At 27.0% G+C, this 14,184-nt stretch overlaps 1 long non-coding RNA gene across 1 annotated transcript; it reads left to right on the top strand.

Annotated features, from left to right (window-relative positions):
* The first annotated feature begins 1,691 nt into the window (after positions 1-1,691).
* Positions 1,692-13,013, top strand: LOC130447719 (uncharacterized). The gene is made up of 3 exons (XR_008910278.1): positions 1,692-1,867; positions 2,299-3,038; positions 7,902-13,013. It is a non-coding gene; the product is annotated as an uncharacterized LOC130447719 (long non-coding RNA).
* Positions 13,014-14,184: the final 1,171 nt, after the last annotated feature.

Below are 14,184 nucleotides of genomic sequence, written 5' to 3'. Positions count from 1 at the left end.
TCTTTATTATCAAATTTGTATTTATGTTTCTCTCAGAATCTATAGTTATTTTCTTAGTTATTTTTCTTGGAAATTTCCTTTCGGCGTGCAAGACTGTGAGGAATTTTTCACTTATTTCAAACTATACGATGATAAATGAAATCATATTATAAATTCCAAAGATGCCAGATCTGAAGATTAGGACGGTTATTCGTATTATGCTTTTGGAATACCAAAGTTTGCTTTGCAGCTTTCATACCCTCTACTTTTGACGGTTTATTTTCAAAAATTTTGCATTTGAACTTCTTCAAATAAAAAAAAAGTTCAAAAATTTGAGATATGGAAATTTCTGTGGTGACTTCCTTTTACGTATATATTTAACCGAGTAACGAAATACTCTCAAATGAATTTGCAAAATGGAAAGGCCCAAATTTATCTTGAAATCAATAATATTTACTCGAGACATAAATTAACAAATTGCATCACTTATTCTATTTACAAAAACTCCAAAACGTGAATTTGGTTTAGATTTTTAGTACTAGCAGCGCTATCTATGTACAGAAGCTCATAACTGAACTCATTTTAATATTAGTTTCTACTATTTCGTATGTCTCAGCTCTTGACTTTTTGTCACCTATTTATAAAACTGAAAGGAAGATGGCGTCCGTTATTTTCACACCAATTTATTTTTTTATTAAGACCAAAGTTGTGTTAGAGTGAAGAAACATATTTTTATAGAATAATGTGTCCACCATCACGGAAATATGAATGGAAACTTCTAAAAAATTGAATCCCATACTCTTCGAATAGTGGTTGAAGGTCGAATGCCCAATAGTGACATCTCTTATTGAATAGCTCGGCTCCATAAATTTTGAGTATTAATTTCATTAGGAAACATTGTTTGTTAAATGTTTAGTTCTCTTTGTTTCCACTATAAAATTATATTGATATACAGGGTGCGCCAATTTTGTTAAAAAGTTGAGTATTATTTGAGGTCCATATTTTGAAATTATCTAGAACGCTTTAAACATAATTTTTTGAAAATGAGAATAAAATTTTTTGAGTACTTTGAGAGTTGTATACAAATTTATATGAGAGGTAGGTAAATATAAGAACCCTCTGTAACTTATTGTAAGTTGAGAAAAAGAATTTAACTAAATGTCTTTCTTAATAAGATGCAATATCGTCGTAGTCGATTAAATTGTAATTATTTGTTATTTTATATACAAAGTGAGCTCAAAATTGAAATTCTCATTATATTTCTTCTTTCGAATGTATCACATTGTAATTTATCTTCGTGTAAATTTTTTTTAGTATTTCCTATACGTACACTTATAAGAAAATTGCTAAAATTTATTGTAAACCGTCATTATTACCATTTCTTCAAAAAATGTGATCAATCCGGAAGACTCACCCTATATATATAATCTACTTTGCAAAGCATTTACAAAAAAATGTGTTTGTAAGAACGGAATTTTTTTTGGAAAACTACTAGAAAACATATATATGATTGATATTTTTCTAATATTATATCGTAAAATACAAATAGTTGAGAAAAACCCTGTATATCATTTGGTAAAAAAATTTTGGTAAAAATAATTTCAGAAATAAAATAATGTGGTCCTCTCTTATGTTAAATAACAAAAAATCTTAAAACTTTTAGTTGTAAACAACTAATAAAATCAAGTTTTGAAACAAAAAAGAAATTTTTTGTATAATTGGAATTCGGAAGCGAACAGAATTTTATTTTAAAATATCGTTTTAGTGAGAATGATTTTGTATAATTTTGTAGGAATTTTGATGAAAAAGTAATTTTCCGTAAGAAATTTTCTTGTTATATTTTGTTTAACTTGAAAACCACGAAGGCGAATTCGACAAATTTGATTAGGTGGGTGATTTTTTACTTTTTTGCTTGCAACTCGGATATTTTTTGTGAAGTTCATTTTGAAAATTTGATTTTATTGATATAATTTTCCTTTATAACTAACTCACTCTCAAACTAAATTATAACATCTTGGGTAATATAACTTTGAATTTATAATACCGGGTACCATCTAAAAATTGTGGGCTTGATTTTTACGAGGGGGAAAATTTTAGTGGCTGACAGATTTAAGAAGTAATAAAAGTTTTTTTCTGAATATATTGTTATATATTTTCATTTATTATACATACAGGGGCAATCTGTTTATAAATATAGTGTTTGATTGAATGGTTTGACGTGAATAAATAAAGAGACACAATCTATTTGCATAATTTTTTGTACTTTTTTAATTGCAAGGGTATTTAGAAAAAATATTACAATTCATGTTTTTTTTTCAGGTGTTGCTGCGCGATTCTACGCGAAATTTTAACCCGTTAACGAAACAAAAGGTAAATGTAGTGCATGTTCCATAATGCGGTTCGCCAAAAAGTAGTTGATTGTTGGATAAATAACAAAAAAAAATGATTTTCCATTCTTCATAACAAATATTTCAAACTACATATTTTACGTTTCTACTTGGTACTGCTAGATAATTCAATTCATTTAAACGTATGTTGAAATTTTCCAATATTTTAAATCAAATAAATTTTTCTCCATCCATTATTTCAAAATTTATCCTGAGAAATTGATATTTTTCCCAAAAATTGAATGTAATACAATTTCAATATGATATACGAGGTATATCCACAAAGAAAGTTCCAATCATATGATAGAATTGCTCCAATAAACCTCAAATTCACTTTGATTCGAAATAGTAGTACATGGATCCTTCTGATCAATATAAATGATAATTAGATAAGTAAGTAACTTGAAGATGTGATTTCCATTCAAATGACTTTCTGAGTAATCTGTTGAGATTTTCCTGATCTTTGAGAACAAATCTGTTGGGTTAATGAGATGATTGTGTGATGAATGTCTTTGGAATTTGATCAAAAATGAGGCAGGCAACCGCCGCGATATGGAAAAGTGATTCGTAATTTTCGGTATCGATTTCGGTGTGTCGCGAATCAGTTTTAAGTGATGGACATCATGGAAATGGAAAATGGATATGGAGGCTTTCCTATATGGACAAAGTTATGTGAGTACAAATCATTTTACGTATCAAATTAACTTCCTAACTCTAAATCATAAACTTCAATAATATTTGCATAGTAAGTCAAATTACTAATTTTTTTTATAATTTTTCCATCTTCAAACATTATTATTGAAAAGTAATGAACGCTCTGTATAATTAGTATCCAAGCAAGATTTATACTTAAAGATCGTAAAATTAAACCTCATTTTGGAAAATTTTCTCAATTTTTTCAAAAAATTACTCAAGGATTTTTATAATCTGAATGAATTCTTTTTTACTGATTAGTAATTTTAGCCATCATATGTTCAGAAAAACAATGGTTTACTACTATGGAGTCTGGTATATTTATTTTAGATATATTTTACGGACCATCATTACACCCTTTTTTTTGTTAAAAGTATCCTTCATTTATTTTTCTACATTGGTTATCGAGAATTTACAAGAGGTATAATATATTTGAAAAACAACACGTGCGGTGCAGTTTAGGAACCCTTTTTATCTGTTTGTAGAATAGTTTGTTTACATTATATCGAGGGTTAAATACCGATAACGAAAAATGACCGTGCAGCCCCTTCTTGGATGCTTTGTCTTTGTTCGAAGAATTGTGTGTTTACATTTCAATCTTATTTTTGGCATTTATGAGATTACGTTCAACAGAATTCTTAAAGAGATAAGGACCACCCTACACTATGAGAAATTTTAAAATCGCAGTATTCTAGATAAATCTAAAGTAATACCAAAATAACTATACATGTTGAGGGTTTATTACTAATAAACGAAAATTGACCGTTCAGACCCTTCTTAGATGTCTTTGTTCCAAGAATTTCTTGTTTACTTAATATTTCGAATATATTTTTTTTTATATATATGAGATAACGTTCAACAGAATCCTTTCAGGACGTTTATTTAACTTGGAGATAAGGACCACCCTACACTATGAGAAATCACTGTATTCTACATAAATAATCGGGGAAATTTTCAATTCACAGTATTTTCGATAAACAATCAAAAATAATACCAAGTTAACAAAAATGTTTTGATTTATATGCAGCCATTCTTTTGAAACTTGAAATTGTTTTAGTCAGTAACATTATTCTAAATTATACTATTTAATTAAGAAACATTATCATGTACCTGTAATCACTCATGAAATTACTAATTGCTGCTCAAAACATTTCCTCATATAGCCATTTAATAGTATAAGTATTAATTATCACTAATTATTTAAAACGTCGTTTGAAATATTATTTGAGAAATCTCTTGCTTTATATTGTTTTATTAATGATTTTTTCCATACAATGATAATAAAGATATACAGGGAGTATCAGTTGAGAGATAGGTATGACTTATTTACAACTAGGATAACTTGGTTATACGATATTAGAATAAATTAGAAAATATGTCGGTTTTGGAATGGGTGAAAATAATGAATGTTATTTGTACTAGAAGTAATCTCGAAACAAAAATTCTTGTCTATTTCGGCATTGAACTTCTAATTATTGTCCATACAAGGACACTCTGTATTCAAAGAGTGGAACATATCAGCTAAACAACTATTCGAATATTTCTATTAATGAAAATTCGGTTTCATCACACCTTGTTTCTTTCTTCTTTAATATTGGACATATTCCACCACCTGATATAAGGTACTCTGTAATTAACTGTGTCCTCTCGGGATTTTTTTGTTCTATTGGTAAAAATTTCTCAATTCTTTGTTTTAAAACTTGATGGTAAATGAAACTTTTCTCAGAGTTGACTTCAAATTCAAAAATGTGATTCATATGTTTCATTTGTGCAACTAATTTTGGTATACATATACCGTATTATGAATAAACTCTGAATTTGTGCACACTTTGTGCACTAGAAACAACTGAATTATAACATGTAACTCACCCTATACACATGATCTGCTGTCCAAAATGTCCATATCAAGTAATGCTATTCTCAATAGTCTTTAATAAAAGTCTTGTACATTTTTTTCAAAAATACCCAAAATTATTTTTAGTATACGGGTAGGTTGTTCGTTCTATTGATGTCGGTATTTAGTTAAAAGAATTTAATATTTTATGATGGACTTCCTTTTTATTATTCTGAGGGTTTGCAGCTTTATTATACTTTTATTGGTGCCGAAATGTAAATTTATTTATTTTCGAGGAACATCACGTTCAATGTAACCTTTTTTTATCCTTTCATGTTTATTATTTTACAAAATTTCATATTCAAAAATACACGTTTCAGAGTTTGCAAAAATACCCAAAATTATTTTTAGTATACGGATAGGTTCGTTCTATCGATGTCGGTATTTAGTTAAAAGAATTTAATATTTTATGATGGACTTCCTTTTTCTTATTTCAGGGAATGCAGCTTTATTATACTTTTATTGTTGCCGAAATGTAAAATTATATATTTTCTAGAAACATCACGTTCGATGGAACCTTTTTGATCCTTTCATGTTTATTATTTTACAAAATTTTATATTCTCTCAATCGTTATTTAAGAACGATAACCGCCCGATACTAATGTGTCTAAATTTTACATTCACCAAGCAAATAATATCTCTATTTGAAAATACTTGTAATCATTAATTGAAAATAAGGCTTTAAAACAAAGTAGTAGGAAAAACTAAGATATGAAAGTACAAACAATACCCGAATTATTATGGAGGTGTATCTTTATATGGAAAATAACCATTTTCTTTTCTATAATTTGAATGTAAATTCACTTATAAAAACTGAAACACATTATGATGTTTCAAATACGGGGTAGCGCGAAAAACAAATTTGGTGTAATCTTAGTGGTAATCAATTAAAACGAGCTTCACGGAAAATTCCCGTTTATGAATTTTCCGAAAATTGTTACAGATAGTTTCCAATATTCGTGTCCATACCTTATTTTCGTAAGTTTTTGAAAGAAAAATGATGCGAAAACTTTTTTTTGTGATACTAAGATAGGAACGAGGACCACATGATATTTTTGAAAAATTTTCAAATCACAGCATAAATATTATACTGTCATTCTTTTACTATTATGTTTTGAAATATAATTGCTAATCATCCTGTATATACGGCAACACCAATGTCTTCGTGCTCCATACTCTCAATTTTTTCAAAAAATCACTCAAGATATATTATAATATGAAATCCTATTCACTGATTAGTAATTTTAGCCAATAGGTATATGTTCAGAAAAACAATGGTTATTCTATGAGAAATTTTTATAGTGAAGTTAAATTATTTTAAATATTCAAGATTCCTTCGGACAATTTCATATATCAATTAATTCTATAACTCTATTTGGATTGCAACAACATTATTTTATGTAAAACTTTCATACGAACTTTCTGCAGTAGCTTTCATATTTTCAATGTAACTGCAAAGCGTTATCATTTGAAAAATAAAGTAAAAAAATTTCATTTGCAATAGAATACCAAGAAAGGATTCAAATATTTATAATCTCTACACCAAATTAAATTGTTATATATTATAAAGGCAAAATAAAAATTTGAGATACCCATCCCATCAACAGTTTGACAAAAGTTCAATTTTGGGAAATGAAAGTTCAGTTAGTTTCTTAGTTTTCATTGAAATGATTTCATTTGTGTTACTTATTAGGTGTATATTGAGAATGCTTATTATTTTCTAATGATTATGATGTTCAGATTGTATCCAGGATTTTCTTATTGTAATAACCAAGAACCAATCATAATTTTTCTTGTTTTAATTATCATGGAAATTTCCTTGCGGCGAGCGAGCAAAAACGGGACGAATTTTCCACTTATTTTAAACTACACGATGATAAATGAAATTATATTATAATTTCATAAGATTCAAAAGATGACAGATCTGAAGACTAGGAAAGTTATTCTTATTATGCTTTTGGAATACAAAGTTTGCTTTCCAGCTTCCACAGCTTTAAGTTTTGACGGTTTATTTTTCAAAATTTTGGATTTTCTTAATTTAATAACCACAAATCAATTACCTATTATGAGAAGTTTAAAGAAATAATGAAATAATTTTTGATTTAGATTTTTAGCACTAGCAACGCCATCTTTACAGAGAAGCTCATACTGAGCTTATTTTAATATTAATTTCTACTATTTCGTATGTCTCGGCTCTCGACTTTTTGTCACCTATTTACAAAACTGAAAGGAAGATGGCGTCCGCTATTCTCACAATAATTTATTTTTTCATTAAAACTAAAGTTGTATCGGAGTGTAGAAACATATTTTTTATTGAGTTAATAAGTTAATTATGAAAAAAATATAAATAGAAAAGTCTAAAAATTGAAAAACACACTCTTCGAACTGTTGATGATGGTCGAATACCCAATAGTGCCACCTCTTATTGAAAAGTTGTATTTCATTACTTTTCAGTAATAATTTCAGTAGAAAACATTTTTTTAAGTGCCTACTTTTCTTTGTATCGGATATAAAATTATATTGATATACAGGGTGTACCAATGCTGCTAAAAAGTTGAATATTAGGGGTTCATTTTAAAACGTATCAAAAACATTTTTTATTAGAGGTCCATAATTTGAAATTATTTCGAACAAGCGAAACATAATTTTAAAAACATGAGGATGAGGTTTTTTTTAGTTCTTTGAGAGGTGTGTGTGGGTAAATTTATATGATAATCGTCGGTAAATAAAAGAACGCTCTGTACTTAATTCAACTAGACATTACAACAAAAACTCTAATGACAAAATGTAATGTCCATCGAAATAGATTAAATAAATTGCTTAACAGAAATTTTGAAAAAAAAAACATAATATCTATGTATTATAATTATTTGATTTCATATTAACGTTCAAGTTATTTTTCAAACAATTTTAAAAAATGGAAGATTTGAATTTTTTTTTTCTTACAGGTGTTTGTGCGCGATTCGACGCGAAATTTTAACCCGTTAACGAAACGAAAAATATATAGTGTGCGAATCGATAAAGTGGTTTGCCAAAAGGAAGGAATAAATAACAAAAAAACATATTTCTTCAATTTTTATAACAAATATGTATTTCAAACTACAAATATGTGTTTCTAAAATGGAAATGCTGCTGCATCAGGAATATAAAAATAGATGTAAAATTCTATTTTCTATTATCGTTTTTCTGTGTCACGTTTCTTTCCAAAACTTAACCTGTCTGAAAAAAAAATTTTATGTAATAAATTTTTTACAAATTAAATTTACAAATATAAAAAAAATTATAGATATCTGGAGAATAATATTCGAATGAATTTGTCTTTTTATGTTTGGTATTTTCAGTTGAGTAAATTGAAAGTATGTGTGTGATAATTATTGTATCTTGTATGCGTGTGCCGTTTTGCAATCTTCATATCGATGGCTACTTCATTTGTTATAAATTTTCGTTTTTCTTTCCCAAACTGGACCTGAAATTTAAAAATATAAAATGTTGTAAACTTCGGATATGTGAATTACTTTGATAATAATTGAATGATAAAATTATTATACACTATTTTGTTCTAATACGGAACTTAATAAAATTGAATTTTTCGAAATGAAAATTACATTTTTTTAATAATAATTCGATTTTCTGGACATTTTATTTTATAATCGACTATGAACAATTTAATCAAACGTTAATTGTTTCTAAGTTATATCAACCCTTAAAAAAAGAAAACTGCATCTGTTTCTTTTTTAATTCTGAATGTTTTCTGCTCAAGTTAGTTGAATGTATATGTGTAATAATATATTTTGCAAAATAAAAGATTTTCTCAAGGGTTTATTGAATATCGATAGCTACTTCATTTGTTATAAATTTTCATCATTCCTGCCCATGTTCGACTTGAAATTTGAAAAGATAAAATGCAATAACTATCTAAACTAAACTTCGAATCTTACTTATAGACAATTAAATAATAAAATCATCATATATCGTTTTTTCTAATGCAGAACTTTACATAATTAAATTATTCGAAACTGCAATTCCATTTTAACAATAATCATTTGAGAAAAAAACATCTTCTGGGCTATTTTATTATAGAATTGACTTGTAAAATTTTTCCAAACGTAAATTATTTCTAATATATATCAATCATTTAAAAAAAAGTCTGAATCTGTTTATTTTTAATATTCTCTGATTAAGTTAATAGAAGAAAGTATTATGTAATAATGATAAATACCATTTATGGAATGGAAATTTTCCAAAGTCCATCAAATAGGAAGCAAACTTGTGTGAAAAATCAAGTTTTCCAATCTTCATAACGACAGCTATATCATTTGTTATAAATTTTCGTCTTTCTTTCCCAAACTGGACCTGAAATTTAAAAATATAAAATATTGTAAAATTCGGATCTGTGGATTACTTTGATAATTGATTGATAAAATTATTATACACTGTTTTGTTCTTATGCAGAAATTGATAAAATTGAATTTTTCTAAACTAAAATTCCATGTTTTTAATAATCATTTGAAACAAAAATTATTTTCTGGACTATTTTATCATATAAGCGACTTGGAAAAATTTTTCAAAGTTATTATACATCGTTTTTTTCTAAAACAATTTTTTATAAAATTGAATTTTTCGAAACTGAAATTCCATGTTCTAATAATCATTTGAAAAAAAAAATCATTTTCTGGACTATTTTATTAATTAAGTCAGTTGGAAAAATTTTCAAACGTAAATTATTTCTAATTTATATCATTAAAAAAACACTGAATCTATTAATTTTTAATATTCTCTGGTGAAGTTAACACAAGAAAGTATGTATGTAATAATAAATACCTTTCACGAAATTGAAATTTTCCAAAGTCCATCAAACAGGAAGCTAACTTGTGTGAAAAATTAAGTTTCCCAATCTTCATATCGACAGCTATTTCATTTGTATAAATTTTTATAATTTGTATAAATTTTTATAATTTGTATAAATTTTCATCCTTCTTTTCCATTATCGACTTGAAAACTTGAAATTTGAAGATATAAAATCATATGATAAATATCGTAAACTCCGAAACATTTAATTGAATGATAAAATTATTATACACTGTTTTTTTTTCAATTTTTGAAAGTTAGAATTTTAATATTCTCTATTAATTTTTGGAACAAACGGTCTTGGTGTTCAGAATTTTGAACCTTTCACCACAAAAATACTAAGAAGAATGAAAAATGCCCCACCCCACATGTTCTGATCGCTTTGTTGGGATTGGCTACATCTTTCGAACCCTTGTTTCGATTGGCCGAGAACAAAGTTGGGTGAAGGAAGAAGGGCCTCTCTTATAAATACGTCGTTTCTCTCAGTTATAGGTCATACCATTTTAGATTTTCGCGGCGCTTAAGCTTACGTTGTAACTTATTATTCAAAATCATTTTGAATATTTTTGTGAATTGTGAAGTGCATCATTTACAAATGTAAGTAATTTCTGTCTTTTCTATTTTGATTTTTGTATTATTGATGTTTAATATTTTTGTGAATATAAAATTTATTCATTTTTATTTTTGAATTTATTTTTTAAATTATATACTGGGTATATTTTTATCTTTTGGACTCATTTCATTTTTTATTTCTGGAATTGTGATATTTTAAAATTGTTTTTTTCTTCTTTAATTTTTTTTTTCAATCTTAAATTATTTTCTTATATTTTAAATTTCAAGTGTAATTTTGTGGATAAATGTTAAATTTTCACTGTATAATTATCCCAGATTTTCAATTGTTACTCTGAAATTAGTTATTCGTTGTTACTGTATTCTTGCATAAATTTTATTTCCCGTAGAAGATCTTTTCATCTTCGTTTTGAGTTCTTACAATTTTTTTCATTATAATACTTTAATGAAATTTCTTAAGAATACTCTAAACTATCATTCGAATTTATTAAAATTTATTATTTTCTTGTATCCAAATCCAGAAGTAAATTCACAAATTCAAAATTTTCTCGTAATTCAGTAATTGTCTCATACCGCATGTTTCATATCTTTTTTTTTATTTTTGAGAGGTGGTTGTTATAGAAACGTTCAATTTGAAAAATTGTAAAAAAATTCCCTATATTGAGTTTAATTTCTAGTTTCTATTTTTTCTACTAATGTTTAAAATTTATCTGAATATGAATAATTAGAATGGTCGAAAAAAAAATGTTTTTGTAGTAACACAAGAATGAATAGCATATTGTGATAAAATGAAAAATATGAAAAAAAATAAATAATAGTAACACTTAAGTTTTTAAGTTACATTTTCAGAATCATATTCATTTGTAAAATATTTATTGAAAAAAATAATTTCACGGTTTTTAAATCTTACATATTTTCACCATAAATGAACTGCGGCGCGTTTGACTCGACATTTTCGTCTTTATATTCACTTTTTGCATTAGGAACAGAAGAGAGCCGCTTACTAAGAAACTAATTTTTAATGTTATTTTTATGTTTATTATTCTGAATAATAGAGTTCAGGTACTTTTTCGGCTATAAAATGTACCGATTTTATCCGCCCCTTTATAAAATTACCTACCTGCTAGCCAATAAAAATAGGGATAATTGAATTATTGAAAAGTCCTAGGTATTAGGAATTAATGAATATTTTTTTTATTATTAGACTGGTATTTCCATTTTAAAAATTAATGTCTCACTTGTGTTATGAAATTCTTGTCGACCATTTTTATTATACACAAAAAATTTAGGGATATATCATAAAATATTGGGGTGCAGTAAGTTTTATTTTTATATAAATGAATGAATTAATTAAAAGGTTAGGTAATGACGATAAATAGCGGCTTGTGATAAATTCATCCGAGAATTAACTTTGGACGAAATATGACGGATCGCAGTAAAAACAACCATCTATCGTTAAAAAAAAACTGAACTTGTTATTCAAATATTGGAGAAAAAAATGGTGACATCTTGTTGTGGTTGGGCTGGTGCATCATACTCTGCAAAAAAGTTCATTGACTGCGTTTCTTTACTGACAGGCCGTTCCGGATTTTGAGCTGCTGGTGCTGGTACTTGTTTGATTTGTAGGTGCATAGTCGGGTAATTGTGTCTGGTGACGTCTCGTTTCGACGGTTAGCAGTTTTTAGCCGGTCTATAGTTTCCATTTTTCTATTGTGCGTACTTGGAAGATGATGGAAGTTTTTTTATCATCATTTTTCGTAACATTTATCGTAGGGCATAGTATGTGAAACGAGTTTTTTATCATGTCGTGGCGTAAAAACGTGAGTAGGATCTTGGAATAAAAACTGGAAAACGGTCGAAGGATGAAAAAAGTCGTGAATGAGGGAGGGTGTACCTGTTTAATGCATTTTTACGCGAATTTTCATATAAATGAGGATAATGATTTAAGATTGGAAAAGGCGATAAATAGCGGCTTGTGATAAATAAATACGAGAATAGCTTTGGACGAAATATGGCGGATCGCAGAAGAAACCTAACCAACTATCGCTGACATAGCTGAAGTTGTCATTCAAATATTTGAGAAATTTGGGATTTATATTAGACAGATTAAATTTCTATCAACAATTAACCTCTCAAATTATGTTGAAATAAATTTGAAAATTTGTTTTATATTCACAAAGTTCATAAATGATGCACGTCCTATTTTTTTATGCACGCACTGTATTTATAATTGCGACAGAGTAATAATTGTTAGCGTTGTTCCTTGCAAAACTAATACATGTTTAACAACTTGGCAAGTTAGTAATTTGCTTTTGGTAATAAATAATCATCTCACTAATTTTCCAATCAAGACTTTGATTAGACTAGAGAATAAATCGTGGGGTGCATGAAATTTCTATCAACAATCCAACCGCTCGTATTAGGTCATACCGGTATTTTTTACACAGTACACACAGATTTCTTTAGGACCTACTATTTCGTTAATATTGATTATTTATCAAAATTATCTTTTTCAAGAGATTTGGCAAATTTAATCTTTCATTTTTAATTTTCAAAACTTTTATTATTATTCACACAACCATTAATTGATAAACTTGGAATATATACTCAGAAGGCATTAGGATCTGTCTCTGAAGCAACCAATGGCAAAACAGTTATGATAATTAATTACAATATTCAATTTGAGGCCTCAATAACTGCATATATATATATATATATTAAATATATATATATATATTAATATATATATATTAAATATATATATATATTAAATATATATATATATATTAAATATATATATATTAAATATATGTATATATTAAATATGTATATATATTAAATAAAAATGCACTATCTTACGGTTCAGTCTAATCAAGGGTTAAATTTCGACTAGTTACTTAGAACCTAGCTAATTATTTTTCAACTTCGATATGTTTCTTACATAATTCTTAAATAATTCAAATCATTTTATTCAAGTTTTTAAGATTCGTCCACAAGACATTCACCGAAAAATAATTAGTTAGATGTTAGATATCGAGCTAAACACACCATGGAAAATTACACAGCTAAAAATTTATAAATAAATGAATAGATTTTTATAAAGAACTATCTCTTGACTTGAAACAGATTTATTAATGCTCTGTCGCATTTATGAATAACTTACTGTATCTACTTTCTACTCAATTATTATCTGGCTTTCGTCACATTTTTTACATCATGATTATTTTTTATTTTCAATGGAACTTTTCAGTTTTTCCTTATATTTTCAAGGCCTGGAAATATGATCGATTAGTAAATTTTTGTAATGAATCGTACGCGCATCTTGAGAGTAAAATCACATTATCAATAGTATTAGACTTGGGGCGCGTGAAATTTCTATTCATATTTATTCAATTTGGTCCATTATATCCCTCTTTTAAATAGAAATGCTCAATTGTTAAGGCTTCTATCTTTATCTATTCCAATACTCAGAATCCATACAGCAAGCAAAGTTCTCTATTTGACAACATCCAAGATAAAGTCAATCTAATTGTGTCTCTCGATAAATAAAATTTTATTCGTTCACCTCACAATAAATAATCAATTTCTTTTATTCGCGTCGATTTAATTGGATAATATTAATCGGTTATACAAATTATCACAATACTCCTCATCAATTTAGGGTATTTATTAGACTAAAATGGGGTGGGGTGCGTGAAATTAATATCAATACTCTATCGCTCGTATATATTAACTGCTATTTACATAAAACATATCAAATTATTCTTAATTAATAATAATTAGTTGTTATTATTGTAGATTGTACCTTTTCAA

The sequence above is a fragment of the Diorhabda sublineata genome, chromosome 8, assembly GCF_026230105.1.
Source record: "Diorhabda sublineata isolate icDioSubl1.1 chromosome 8, icDioSubl1.1, whole genome shotgun sequence".
Taxonomy (NCBI): Eukaryota; Metazoa; Arthropoda; class Insecta; order Coleoptera; family Chrysomelidae; genus Diorhabda; species Diorhabda sublineata.
The sequence above is the reverse complement of the archived record's forward strand: the minus strand, read 5'-3'. Positions and strand labels throughout refer to the sequence as shown.